Here is a 15,473-nt window from a genome sequence, read left to right as displayed (position 1 = left end):
TGAAATAAAAATTATCAAGAAACTGATAGTATCTCTTTTATAAATAATTTTTAGGATGCAAACATCTAATAAAAATTTCACTGTTTAAACATTTTTAATTTTAACGTTATTATTGAAAATATAAATAAAATTAAGAAAAAATTTCGAGTTTGATTAAATTTTCTAAGAATTTATGGTGAAAAGAAAGAGCACATTTTATTAGTCTTGGATTTTTCAAGTAATTTAGATTAGATCTTTGAAATAAAAATGATCAAGAAACTGATAGTATCTCTTTTATAAATAATTTTTAGGATGCAAACATCTAATAAAAATTTCACTGTTTAAACATTTTTTATTTTAACGTTATTATTGAAAATATAAATAAAATTAAGAAAAAATTTCGAGTTTGATTAAATTTTCTAAGAATTTATGGTGAAAAGAAAGAGCACTAAACTAACACATCTTGTATATACATGTGTCAAATATCTTCTCTTATTCGCGCCTTTACTTTCACATTTAAAACTACGATTATTTCTACCCCAGTCAATAGTCAATCATACCAGCATTGTGATAGAAAAGCACAGTCTTTAAGTATCGTATTTGGATGGCAATACAAGTCGCAATATAGTGAGATGAGAATGAAAGGGTTATATGAATGGGGATACAAAAATGGGCAGAAAAATATATAGGTATATACATATATGTATCTATCGTGTGAGAATCGATCGTGTAGTAAATGAAAAATTCGACCTTGCGCGGTTCTATAGAAATAGAGATGATGTATGTATTCCTTTTGAATCTCGATTTTGATCCGCATACAAAAATACAAATGTTGATTCACCAAACAAATTGCATCTCACTACATATAGGGTTTACGGACGGGAAGATCATTAATAAATACATATCCATCATTATTACCCGTAAATCAATAAATTTACTTAATAAAATTATCAAGAAATATGTAATACTAATATTAAAATGATATTTTTTCTAGAATTTCAAGTAAATTACATATCTCATTTATATTTCTTTCTCATATTCGATAAGCATGAGAGGGATGATGTATGTATTCCTTTTGAATCTCGATTTTGATCCGCATGCAAAAATACAAATGTTGATTCACCAAACAAATTGCATCTCACTATATAAGGTTTACGATGAGAAGATCATTAATCAAATTATTGAATAAAATTATCAAAATAAATATTTAATACTAATAGTATAAAATTATATTTTTTCTAGAATTTTAAGTAAATTATATATCTCATTTCTAAGATTTCTTTCTCATATTCAACAAGCATGATATTGATGAATAAAATTATAATTACTCTTTCGTGTTATATCATTCCGCATGGATTCTCGCATGAGAATTCAACGTGACGATCGTTTTCTCTAAGAATCAGCGCGATCTCCGGGTGCAAAATGTTCACCGAGAAGAAGTTACGTTTTCCGGTTTGCCCTTCGCACCCTCTCTCGCCTTGTTATCCTTCACGCGTGAGAGGAAAAAGAGGTAGAAATCGCCTGTCTTGGTATTCTATGTCTCCAGGGCGAGATAAGATCCGCGAAAAAAGAGGCGAATAGCTAGCGACGAAGACACGAAGAAAGAAATAGAAAGATAGAGAGCAGGAAAGGGAGGAAAAAAAGATCGCGAGACTTCGCGCAAACCTCGCGATGGAAATTGAATTTTCACATCGAAAGTTCTCGGGAGACTTGCTTTGTTACTTCGCTTGTACAATACAACTGCGTGAGCAGATGCGTTATTTGCGAAGCATCGTGGGCTCCGGTTTAGCTGGGGGTATGAATGATCGCGAAATTGACGTTCAAACGAAGAGTTCCAACGAGATAATTGAAGAATTGGGATGTAACCATTTAAACAAAATTTTACATATTAGAAAATTATATTGAAATTCTCTGATAACAAGAATTTATTTTATATCTACGGAGGAATTTTTTTATTTCATATAATTCTAAATTCTTCAATTTTTACTGTTCATGCAACTATTCGTATAATTAACGATTTGTACAATTTTGCAAGCTTAGACAATGATCAATTTATTAAATATTACGAGTGCCATGTGTAACGAGCAAATAAAAAATTATTATAAATCTTGGAAAAACTTTAATTTAAAAAAAAAAACCAATTACAAACGTTTCGAACTGTACTCAGTCTTCTTCAGTGCGCAATAAACATTATAATAAATATAAAGAAAAATTCTAATAAAAAAAAGTCGCAATACAATGTCAAAATAAATTAAATAATTATGTCAAAATTAAAAGGCGAAATACGCTAACAATAAATTTAAATTATTAAAAATAGTTCAACAACGAACAGTCCCAATTAGAAGCAAAAATCGAATTAAAATAATTTATCCGGCTAATCAATATTATTTTAAAAATTATTATTGAGAACTCGGAGTGGCACTTAGACATTACTCCAAACCAACAGCTCATCGTTCGGCAATGATCGTGTCCATCGTCTCCAAGTTTTTTTAAATATTATAAACTGAGTTTAAAAATTTTATAATATAAAATAGAAATCGACTTATGTATGTGTAAAAAATTAAGAATTAAAAATTAAAAATTAGTTAATTGTTGCTTACAATTGTCTCCGAATAAATTGAGATGACCATGCCTCTAATTGTTGTTGAACTTAGTATTTCCTATTTCTTCTAGGAATGTCAAAGTAAGCGTTGTTGAGCAATTCAGTGTCTGTATTATTATTGCGAGCTTAGTCTATTAGCATAGGTATTGCCGTGGGGTCATCAATTTAAGAACGTCGATATCAACAAGCGTCGCCTCTTGCGAGTTTCGCCACGACCTATAGTTAACTCCGTAAATTAGGTTCTCCAAAGATGGAGTAACCAAGTGCGCGCATGTTGCAACCAGAATTAATCGCAAACCTATGGCTCCAGCGAGTCCTTTAGCATCCTTATAGCTTCGTTATCGAACGATCCCGTGTTTAAAGCAACTAGCCTTACGCTCAATAATCGTTAGTGTCTACCTGGAATATATACTCACCATTCGAGATTATTGATTGTTCCTTAATGATATCATATTTAGTGTAAATGCGTTCAGTAGCTTATGCAAATAAGAACCGATATCTATCTGCCGTCGAAGTGATATATAGATATATATAGATATATAGCTAAAGGGATGGAAGCACATTCTAGAGTAGTTATATTATGTCAATAACTAGAGAGAATCGTAGCTTACCAATTAGTATAATATATATATATATATTTTGCTAATGGGTTCCGATTTTATTAGTTAATTTTAATAGTCTACAAGACTTTAATTAAATGAAAAATAAAGTAAAAGTGTAAATTAAATTGGAAATGAAAAGAATTACGGAAAAATTTTGCATATTAAACATCTTCACAGAGAGCGAGAAAAATCATCTTTTCATCTGAGAAAAGAAATCTAGGAAACATGATACGAAACTTTTCGACAAACGTTCTGAGCGAAATTAAATTACTGGATATTTATAGCACTGGGAAAGGTTCGCAATCAGATAACTTTTGACGGGCTTTTTACATAATTTTCTTTATGTAAAAAGCTGAAAAATATACCGGAAAAATATACGGGAAAATCTAAGAACTTTTTAAATATTATATTTTATAAAAAAAATTTAATAGACTAATATCTTTGCAGTCAAAAATGAGCGAACAGCATATTCGAACATAATTTATTCGTGATTACATAACGTATACGACATGCCATCTTTCGATGAAAAATTTCTATCAGCGCCGCCCCTCAAGACGCGACCTTGTAAGGTTCAAGGTTGGGTCGAGAGAAATGGACAGACATTATGTGCCAATATCCGAAGATACGGATAGTCCAAGGACGGAAATGCGGAATGTGTCTCTCTAAGATCGAAGAAGGACAAATTTACCTGTCGCCTGTATATTAAGAATATAAAACGCGCGCGTTATCCGTGCGGGAACGCGTGGTATGAAGATTTGATTAAAAAAGCGCAACGCATAACATTTGACATCATCTCGCATCCTGCCCTTTTATCCCCGCTATTTTTCCACCGAATTTCCAAGCGCAGCAGACACGCCCTTCATCGACCGTTTCCTTTGCGAATTAAGCGCGAGATAAGGTAGTGGTGTCTCGGAGGGATGGTAGAGGTTGAGGAAAGTCAAGGGCAAGGGCGCGAAACTGAGGAGAAAAGGAGGACACAGAGGAGGGTGGAAACTCCGACAGACCATGGCGCTTGAATGGTGGAACAGCTGGTCGGCAACATCTTTTTTTATGTCACCGCCTGTATTGTCTACTCATGCAAATTATCGTACAAGATGTGTCCTAAGCTTTGGTAACTTTACTTTAAGACGCCGCAATAAGCCCGGGAGTTTAAGTCGACATAATTTAGGAAGGAGGGTTGCCTTTGTAAAAAAAAAAATACAATGCGCTGAAACGTTCCGTAAAAAATCTAATAACTGTAAAAAGTATTTTTCTTTTATTTACATATTTCTCTCGGATTAATTTTCTCAAAGCACATAAATCCCAAAAATATCTCTACATCTGTACTTTACATTTACAAAACACGAGAGAGTGAGTCATATTTCATACGACACGACACAGCACAAATTTTCTAGATGAAACGACAGCATTCGCAGAATATGTACATACGCGATTCTTGTCAGAAGTAAAGAATTTCTTTCACGGATGAAATTTCAGATAAGGCATTGCCCTCCAAGTCAATCGACAATAGCGAGTCGCTGGGAAAGAGAGTGGAAAGAGCGTTTCAGCACCTCTGTCTCTTAGTTTGCTTTTTGTCCGGTCCGTCGCTTTTGCTAAAGGAATAAGCCTCTAAATTTTGTGAATTCCGAGAAGGCGAGTTTCGTAGCTATAAATCCGGCTCCCGTCGCGACTCGACGGGAGGGTTTGTGTTACAGCCCCTTTATGCAATCTTACTTAGTGATTAACCTACGACGCAAAGCGAGTTAAATATTTACTTTAATCGGCGCTAATCAGCTATAAAAGGATATTCTAATTCGAGTCTGCACCCGCGACAATTTATTGCGATAATAAAATCTATGATAAATTAATTAATTCTACATCTGTCTTCGCCAAGACAGATTTATCTGTCTAGCACAGAAATATATTATATTTAGAAGCGTTTCCTTTACACATTCAACATTTTATCAGTATGAGAAAAATCAAAAGTAATCTTGTTTTATTTCAGAAAAATTTTTATTTGGCTTGGCTCCGACATCTTGACGTAAAATGACATATCATAAAATAGCTAAAATTAAGTAATTTAGCTAATTATTATCATTTTTAAAGCGGAATATAGCATATATGTATATTAAGAATTTTCAAATTCAGAGATCAATTTTCCTTTTATTATTTAAATCTCCAATAAATATGAAATTAATCAATGGAAAAAATATACAGTATAGAACTCAAAATTTGTGAGCAATAAAACAAAGGAAGTTACGAATTCATACATTAAGAAACTTTCGTGTAAATCTTTTTTTTTTTTTTTTTGCAAATGTTTTAATTTGCATATTTCTAATAACGAAACCCTATTTAATGCCACTAAATTAACACACTAAAATCTTTTAGAATAATTAAATTATGTTTGCAAATGATTAAAGTAACAGAATAATATATATTATGAAGGATGAAATTAGAGCATAAATAATAAAAAAAATATCTCGAAAATGTAACGGGGAAACTTTATAGTTTTCCTTAATTAGGTTGTGCCAACCTTGGTTGCGTGAACATAGATCTTCTCTTCGTGACCCGCATACGCCACTTTGTATTGCCTCGCGAATTTACTGGAAAAGCAAGGACATGTTGGGACATGTTCTTCCTTTCAGCATCAAAGGCTTCCGGATTTGAAGTGCAAAGCGAGTTGGCGAACGTTAAGAGAATCGCCTGAGGTTTTTCGTTAATATATCTATTTACTTTTATTCTCCAAGTAAAAGAAAGCATATTCATTAGAAAGACATTTTTTCAAATTAAAAAGATTTATTCTCCAAATCGATAAAATTTATATTTATTTTTAATTAACACACATAAATGATGAATATACAGGGTGTCCGGTAACTAACGAACCAACGATTACAAATGGATTCTTTGGTCAATTTGGGAACGATTTTTCCTCAGCAAAAATGTCGAAAAAGGTCATCATTTTTTACAACTTTCCAATATTTGTCATTATGTATCTTTATAACTAAGCCTCAAATTAAAATTTTATTATAGTAAACTCTACCTGAAATTAACTGAAGAATGTAATTATGTTAGACTTTTAACTTCAAAACGTTTAGTTTTCAAAAAACCCATTTTTTTCAATCGCTTATAACTCGAAAATTATTGACTTCTCAACATTTTTGCTAAGGAAAAATCGTCTCCAAATTGGTCAGAGAATCCGCCTTTAATCATTGGTCCGTTAGTTACCGGACACCCTGTATAATGACGAAATATTGTTGAATATTGAAGTAAATAATTTGGATAATTATATAATATATAATCTGGCTAATCCATGATTTTTGAGCAAAAAGGAAGTGTATTATCGATGACCGAATGTGTCAAGAGGAATTTGCCGGATATCCGCTTTTTTCTTGTCAGACATTCTAATTAGATTTTAGAGAGGCGTTTATCGATGCAGGATGATAGGGAGGGGGGGAACGGTGAGGGGAGGAAGAATTCCATCTGTCGAACTTATAAACGATCGTCCTCCGTCCCGATTTCATTTCACGAGCCGTCGCACAACTAGACGCCTCTTCCTCCCTCGCCTCTTCTCATAATTGTCATAACTTCCTGCATTTTCTCGCCGTTTTATATCATCGCTCGTACATTTTCCTCTCTCTCTTTACCAGTTTCTCATTCGTTTTCCCCGAACTCGCTGCTTATAGAAGGGAATGAGGATGACTTTCCGACCGTGCACAGGAAAGCATTAGCAATAAATTATAGAGGTATGTCAGGAAATGATAAAATATTCGCGTGCTGCCAGTATTATTGATAACTGCAGTATTATGTCGTCAATTTTCGCGTAATTTGCGGTGTAGCTTTTCAATTTATATCACTTTTAATACAATTCTCTAATAATATCGCGCGAGAAAAAAAAATTGTATAAATGCAAATCAATTTTTTCTTTATTATATATACGCATGCCTTATACAATTTTAATTTTTCTAAAATGATTTTGATATATAGTCATGTTTACATTCGCTTCGAACGTCTTGACTGAAAGTCAAGGATGTTAGAGACGACTCTTTCTCGGCAAAGCGATATTTGACGACACGCGACACGACGCGATTTGTCGAGAAACCACGTTTGAACAGTCTTTTGACCCGCGACAGTCAAAGAGCGCGTTCACGATCTATGGTGACCTTAAGTACACTCGGGTTCCTCCTCATGTCAATCCTGGAAGTCGCCCGCGTTCAAATACGTCCCTCATACGTCGAAGCGCCGAAACGAAATTCAGGAAACGGCGCGGCACAACGTATCGGGGAAGCCCGCATCGAACGAGGGGATGATCTCGGGTTAAGGTCAGACCGCGGGGCCGATTCAGTGCCGTATTACGGCGTAACCGGCGCTTCTCGGAGTTCTCGGCCTCGAGGAGGCTCTCGGGGCGGAGGAACGCAGACGGCGAGAGAGAGAGTATTGACGTTGCGCCGCTTTTAAATATTGCATCCAAGTCACGTTCCGGGACCGTATCCTCGTGCTCTACCCTCCGTCCTTCCCGCGCACTCTTCCCCGTTCCTAGTATCTACCGTCGTCTAACGTCGTCTAACTACCGCAAGGTTTCCAAGGAGACAAAGAAAGAAGCAACGAAGACAGTAAAGGACGAAGGGATGAGGACGGAACAAAAAAAAATATTCGCGAAGGCTACCATCCACGGGGGAAGAATAGTATATTGTGTATCAAGTGCGGAAAGTTGACAATTGGTCACGAGTGCGGGAAATGGACGCACGAGCCAAAGGCGAGTGGTACACATACTATTTTGTATTACAAGTGCAGGCAAAGTGGCTTTGTGCGCGTTTTCTGTGCGCGAGGTGGCCGATCGCACGCCGCCATCTTGCGGAGGCACGGTGCGGGAATAGCCGTGGGCAATGTATTGCCCACGACTTTAACCGTGGGCAATGACTTTGAACGCGGTTCAGCCGTAGGCAATGGTTTTGAATGCGGCTTATTCACTCACCGCGTCGCTGCTAAATGGCGGCGTGGGAAATCGGCCGTTTTCCGCACAGAAAACACGCACACAAAGTGCCACTTTGCCTGCACGTGTAATACAAAAATAATAATGCACGCGGGTGCATATACATACATGCATATCACCATGTCTGCACGGGATCATGTCACACGTTTTCACGCTTCGGAAGAATGAGAGCGAGGGAAATAGAAAAGAGAAAGAGGAAATCGTTTTTTTATAGACTTTGGTTTTTTTGCGTTTCTCTTTTTTTCTTCATCTTGTCGCTTTTGCTTTTGGTTTCGCGCCTCATCGTTTTGCGAATAATCTATTTACTTTGATATTCACAGCGATTTTACGAACGACTGCTTTTCCGACGAGAATTTTACAGGTAATGAGTAGAGAGATATCCAGAGGATTCAAATGGCTCAAAGCTAGACGAAAGAATTTATAAGAGGGAATAAATCGTGCGGTTGAAAATTCAAGATGATACTTTGATTGCGTTTAATGAAATTTATATATAATAAACATCTTACTTTAAAATTGATATTATATACATAAAATTGTATTAGAAAGAAAAGAGTGAAATGATCAAAGAAAAAGAAAAAGAGTGATAAATTAAGTTTATTCTTAAACTCAAAGTTTTTTCAAAGCTTATTTCACTGTAAATTGACTTTTGATTTATGAATAAATCAAGCTTTTGATTCTCTTTTTTCTAACAGTAAGTAAGAATGGTTTAAATATTAGGATTGCGCGTGTTATCAGTCGGATTAAAAGCTCATCGACGAGGAAGGAGAAACGTGACACGTGTTTCGTATCGATCTCATTGTTCGGTCCACGAACAATATACGAAATCCCAGAGCTTTAAGCGAAAAGGAAAGGAACGTAAAAGAAAATGCGCGTTGGGGTCTTTTTTCCGCTCTATCTGTTTCTCGCGCACGATTCTTAAATATTGCACGAAATCGATCTTTGGATTGAAGTCCTACAATTTATTACTATCAGTATCGGATCTGTCTATGCTATATTAGCGAGAACTATTGGGGGAGTTTTGGCGTATCGACATGCCGCAACGAAAATACATGAAATTCTACATTTTCCGTTCGACTTTTCACTCACATTTCCTATACATTGTAGCTAGTTGTGAGAGATTTTCAATTAGTAATTGATATTGCGTTGTGAATGATTAATCGTGATAGGATATTTAAACATCTCTCATTTTAAAAATTTTTATAAAACTGATAAAATTATGATTATATGTCAGTCGCGTATTTTAAGTTATTTATTTTTTACATATTTAATTATTAGAATTTATTTTAAAACGTATTAAAAACTTAAAAATTTTTGGAAAAGGTAAGAATTTCATCAATTATATTAAAACTCTGAAAATAATTATGTATTAATCTCCTTAATTTATATGACTTGTATTAGTTGCAACAAGCATGTAATTATTTTTTACATCGGTAAAAAATAGTTGTGTTTTAATCAGAAATATTAGCGTTTGGTAGATATAGTTGAAGCATTTATTTTATGTTGGCCGCATTTTCTAATATTGAGAATGGTTACAATTCTTTATATAAGCATTTCGAAAACGCGATAGGAAAAAAGTAAAAATACAAAGCGTCTTTATAGTTTAGATCATATAACGCGCCCGGTTGTTGAGCGCGAATTCTCATCACGTAGAAAAAGAAAAAGCGTTCTGTGCTTATCAGCGGTACGCGAGAACAATAGACGAGAATTACCTTTCGCAATAACCGGAACACACTTATATCGCTCTATAGCTAGAAAAAGATTTTACTGAAAAGCGTTAAGCTCGCGCCGACAGCTCCGAAAGCGCGAATATAGAGTAAGAAATTTGTATTATCAAGAGCGGACAGCTGCCATAGATAACGATGTATTATGAAATATTTGAAAAGAAAAAAAGATATGTTTTCAGAATCAAGTAAAATCAAGTCAATTAAATTCAGCTAATTTATAATTTGAGTTATCAAGCAGGTATTTACATTTAAATAAAAAAAGATATCTTTTTCATTTCAACACTATTCGATTTTGTATTTATTTCTACTAAATTCGGGTACGATGAAGATATATAAAAATGCAATATAAAAATGATGTCGCACGCTAAGTCGAAATGTCAATAATAATACTTTATTATGTAGTGTGCAGCATGAAAATCGAAGGAGTTGATCGAGTTCCACCCCTTGCGAGGACACTCGCAAAACCGTGTCACCGACGATATCGGTGAGAAAAATCGTTGTTTTATCGAATTCCCGAACAATCCCTTCGTTCTTCAAAAAAATTGATGTAACGACAAAAAATACTTACAGCGCGATGTCCGAAACCGTTTCCACCCTCGAGAACTCTCGCGAGCAACCTGGAGCCAGCTGGCTTCTCCCCCCACTGTTTCTCTCTTTTTCTCCCTCGCACCCCTCACTGTTCTCCCGTTGCACCTGGTTGCATCGAACCTTTCGGAACAAGGATAACGCGCGTACTGCGCCGTAGAACGAGGAGAGAAACGATATAACGCAGCGCGGAATACACACGTCACGCAAACACGAACGGGTGGTGCGCGAGGGTGGTGAGGTTAGAAACGCTGTAGTGCCTAGGGGTGTCGTGCACAGAGGGTTGCCTAGTTCGCGTCGAGGGCGTCGCGGCGCTGCCAAGCGACGACGCCGTCGTGTTTCTGCAACCCCCTGCGAGTTCTCCCTCTCTCTCGCTCCCTTGCGCGCGCGCAACCCCCCATTGGTTGATGGCAGCAGCAATCCCTTACCCCCATCTGGCACCGTTCAGGAACGTCGTTTAGAAATGCGCACGTGGGTGCCTTTAAATGTCATGTCATTCTTTGCGCTCGCGAATTTGGCGAAAAACGCGGAAAATAAATTCAAGTATGAGTCTTAAAATTTTTCAAAATCTCAAGCAAATAAAAACACAATCGTTCTATTGTATTTGTCTAGCTAAATATTCAACCATGTATTATTATTTATTTATGCAAATATAGAATAATTTAGATTTAATTTAAGACGTGCTTGATTTTTTAAAATTTTATTTGCGATGTCTCTCCGTTATATAAATTGAAGTAATGAAATTCAAGCGTTAAACTCCTAGATTCTCAATCAAAGGAATTGCAGAAAATTACGTAATGTAAGGTCGTAACATAGATCTTTGAAGCAACCGCGAATCTAATTTATAAATTACGTAGACTTGTATGGATTAATCAGTGTCTAGAAAGTTGTCTTAACATCCCCTCATTGCCGTTTGGCTCGCAATATGTACACACGTTTTCACTTTTCGCACCTGATAATGATAATTATAGTAAGTTCTTTTCCTTCGCACTGTGCCCTCTTGAATATTAAACGCAATAGAATCTCATTCGTAAAATATTTCAGCAGGATGCACTTTAACCTTTTTGAAAACTTAAATTTCTGACATAGCAATGAATAATTATCGAGAAAATTATTTGTGCATAAAATTTAGAAAGCTTTGAATTTTTTTTTAACTTTAGCATATTTTGTTTGTGCTGCTATACAGGTAATAAGATAATATATTAGCAACAAGAATAATAAAATAATAGCGGCTTTGAATAAAACTAAATATTATAATTGATATTGTATCATTTCAAGATTTTTATAATAAAAAATTCGAAGCGTTTAAGGAAATATATTGCTTACTGAAAGAAAAATTACATCAAAATGGTGCGATGTTATTGAGTAACGAGCAAAGCGATTGGAAAATCGGAAAATTCGTAGTGGATTGGTGAGGCGTTCTGCCAGGTGATCGAAGGCTTGTTAACGATCGTAATAGACAATGGCTTCAGAAAGCGTGACAAGAGCTGCACCGTAATTGTGTACTTGCCAGAAGGGAGGGTTACAAAAGTGAATTGCTGGGTCGTGTCACGCGCTACGACAAGCATGCAAAAATCGATACCAACAGAGACCTGTTCTGAAATTGCTGTATCTCTTATCTCATTTTCTTCATCCGGTTTATGCGCTACTTTTTATTCGATTCAAAGAATACCGGTATCAAGCATAAATGATTAAAATTTTATATTGGTTCCAAAATGAAAGATTTATATATTATTAACTTGTTATTATAAATTTATTGATGCAATACATGTATGTATTTTTCGTTAAGTAAAATTTATATAAAATTGTTAAATTCGTGAGAGAAATTCCATCGTCGAAATATTTTCCAATATCAGAGCAGCCTATATATTTGTCAATAGAAATTGCATTTTATCGTTCTATTCAAAGTGTTCGACAGGTTTTAAAGAGTAAAGCCGATCAGTTGAGCTGGAAAATTTATTGAGACGTATCTCGCTGGATTGGACATTTAAATACACGTCGCATCGCGTCGGCATTTCCATCGTTTCGTCTAGTCCCATCCATCGGTTTCGGGCTTATTAATTATTCCGCGTGGCGAGTGGACCGAGACAGGAGAAGCGATTACCTGGCGGTGCACGAAAAAAGGGTACAATCTCCCAAGTAATTTTGCGTAGCCGGTTTATTTATTAAAAAAGGCTCGGAGTCGAGCCACCTCTTTAAATCACGCGCATCCCAGAAGCACGTTCTTTCCTCTCTCTCTCTCTCTTTCTCTCTAATATTTATTAATCTCATTCGTGTTGACGACTTCTGGCAATGGCATATACATACATACATTGACTGTCCACCCTGTAGAAATCGGATTCTGCAACATTAATATCCGCGTTCGTCTCTCCGATTCTCTATCGGCTTTCGCAGAGAAAATGGACCCTTCGTTACACATTCGCGAAACAAAATCGTTCGAAAAAATTACCGTACTAATGACCGCATTCGTAATTCGTGTTAATTAAGTGGACAATATTCTTTTGATAAATACGCGAAATCTGCACTGCAAATTATATTCTACAGTGAATAAGAAATTTTAAACCTTTCTTTTCTTTTTTGCGTAAAAATAAACGTGATATAAATAAAAGAAGAAAGTAAAAATAATGTTTATATTGAATTATATCTATTAGAGATAAATTTCAAGAAAAATACTCACTTTGACATGTGAAAAAAATGTAATAATTTACGTCACAATTTTGTCGCGCACGCAAGAAAGAAAGATCGACGAAATAAATCATTGATGTAGTCGCTAGTGTGTGTGTGTGTGTGTTCGAGCAGTAAATTAATAGCAGACGCGAAAGGCAGCAGTTGTATAAATTTCTTAATCGGCTCGCACGACAACTGTCTCAAGAGTGTGCATTAAACGCAACATTAAACGATTATATTTCCGCGTCGCTGCATTGCATAAGCGGTCGCAGTCTCAAGGGTCGCCTCGACAGGTTTATACGTCAAAGTTGACCAAAGAACCTCTTTAGAACCGGTGCACCGAACCTTTATGACGTAGGTCTTTCACCACTAGTCGTGCAGGTGCATCGAATACACAAATAAAACTTAAATTTAAACGGGCTATATATAAGTATCGGACGTCATTTTAGATAACTTGTATATCATTCACTTCACACGAATTGAAATATTTAGCGCTAAAATGAGTTAAACGAGAAAGTTCATGCGATTCCAATAATTAATGAATAAGTAGGAAATAAATAACTTCCGCGATTTAATAGTCGATTACTAAAACGTCGCACGCTCAGCGTTCACACGAATTCCAAAACACCCTGGATACTTTATGCGACTGTATAGGAGCGCGAAAACCGAGTTGAGTCGAAGGGAGGGCATTAGGGGTGATTGTAATTTCACACATGGCGTAACGCACTGCTCCGTCACCCTTCGTCTCTCGGTTTACGCCCTGCAATGTGAGAAGCCTTCCGCGGTTGTACTCTTCCATCTCTCTTCGTCGCTCCAACACTCCGCGTCGTGTATTTTGCTGTCGTCCGTTGGACGTACGAGTGCATACCATATGCCATGGAATATTTACTTCTGTTTTTTATTCTCTTTCTTTTCATCCTTTTTTTCCGTTCTACTTGCTTTCCATTCGGTCATCTTTGCATTGCCGCATCAGAACCACTACCCTTTATATTTAATGACAAACAAAATCGATATAATTGTAATTATCAACTGATAGTCCGGAGCTGATTAGAATTGGAGCAAGTGGAAGCTGCTATGGAATATTTACTTCTGTTTTTATTCTCTTTCTTTTCATCCTCTTTTTCCGTTCTACTTGCTTTCCATTCAGTCATCTTTGCATCGTCTCTACAGAACCACCACTCTTTATATTTAATGACAAACGGAATCGATATAATTGTAATTATCAACTGATAGTCCGGAGCTGATTAGAATTGGAGCAAGTGGAAGCTGCCATGGAATATTTACTTCTGTTTTTTATTCTCTTTTTCCCTTCTACTTGCTTTCCATTCGGTCATCTTTGCATCGCCGCATCAGAACCACTACCCTTTATATTTAATGACAAACGGAATCGATATAATTGTAATTATCAACTGATAGTCCGGAGCTGATTAGAATTGGAGCAAGTGGAAGCTGCTATGGAATATTTACTTCTGTTTTTTATTCTCTTTTTCCCTTCTACTTGCTTTCCATTCGGTCATCTTTGCATTGCCGCATCAGAACCACTATTCTTTATATTTAATGACAAACGGAATCGATATAATTGTAATTATCAACTGATAGTCCGGAGCTGATTAGAATTGGAGCAAGTGGAAGCTGCCTATGGAATATTTACTTCTGTTTTTCATTCTCTTTCTTTAATCCTCTTTTTCCGTTCTACTTGCTTTCCATTCGGTCATCTTTCCATCGCCGCTACAGAACCACTGCCCTTTATATTTAATGACAAACGGAATCGATATAATTGTACAATAATTATCAACTGATAGTCTGGAGCTGATTAGAATTGGAGCAAGTGGAAGCTGTCATGGAATATTTACTTCTGTTTTTTATTCTTTTTCTTTTTCCGTTCTACTTGCTTTCCATTCGGTCATCTTTCCATCGCCGCTACAGAACCACTACCCTTTATATTTAATGACAAACGGAATCGATATAATTGTAATTATCAACTGATAGTCCGGAGCTGATTAGAATTGGAGCAAGTGGAAGCTGCTTGCTTAATAGCTTGCTCAGTAGCAACGATTAATTATCTCCGAGGTCACATTACATAGACACATTACGGTTAGCTTAAAGGTAATTGCGAATGTAGTTCAAAGTTTTATTAAGAAAGTTAGCGCGAATGTGTAGATAAGATGCAAAAAATATAGAAAAATTATGAGAATTTTTCATTCTTAATTAAAACAAAAAGTAGCAACAATTTTTTAAACATTGTGTTTTTTTTCTGCGGACTATTTTAACTGTAATTAAACTAAAAAAAATAGTCAATTTGAGAGAAATTAATCGAAAAGAGTTCACGTTTTTCCTCAATTTTT

General features: G+C 35.8%; 1 protein-coding gene across 1 annotated transcript in view; it reads right to left on the bottom strand.

Moving 5' to 3' along the window:
• Nucleotides 1–10,764, bottom strand: part of LOC114932641 (protein Fe65 homolog) — a 152,017-nt gene extending 141,253 nt beyond the window's left edge. Inside the window, exon 1 of the mRNA XM_029304928.2 lies at nucleotides 10,445–10,764. The gene's annotated coding sequence lies outside the window, so the exon portion shown is untranslated. The remainder of the gene's footprint in view (nucleotides 1–10,444) is intronic.
• Nucleotides 10,765–15,473: the final 4,709 nt, after the last annotated feature.

Source organism: Nylanderia fulva, unplaced genomic scaffold (assembly GCF_048542155.1).
Source record: "Nylanderia fulva isolate GAGA-0341 unplaced genomic scaffold, ASM4854215v1 Scaffold22, whole genome shotgun sequence".
Classification (NCBI taxonomy): Eukaryota; Metazoa; Arthropoda; class Insecta; order Hymenoptera; family Formicidae; genus Nylanderia; species Nylanderia fulva.
Note: the sequence above shows the minus strand (reverse complement) of the source record. Positions and strands in the feature narration are given on the sequence as shown.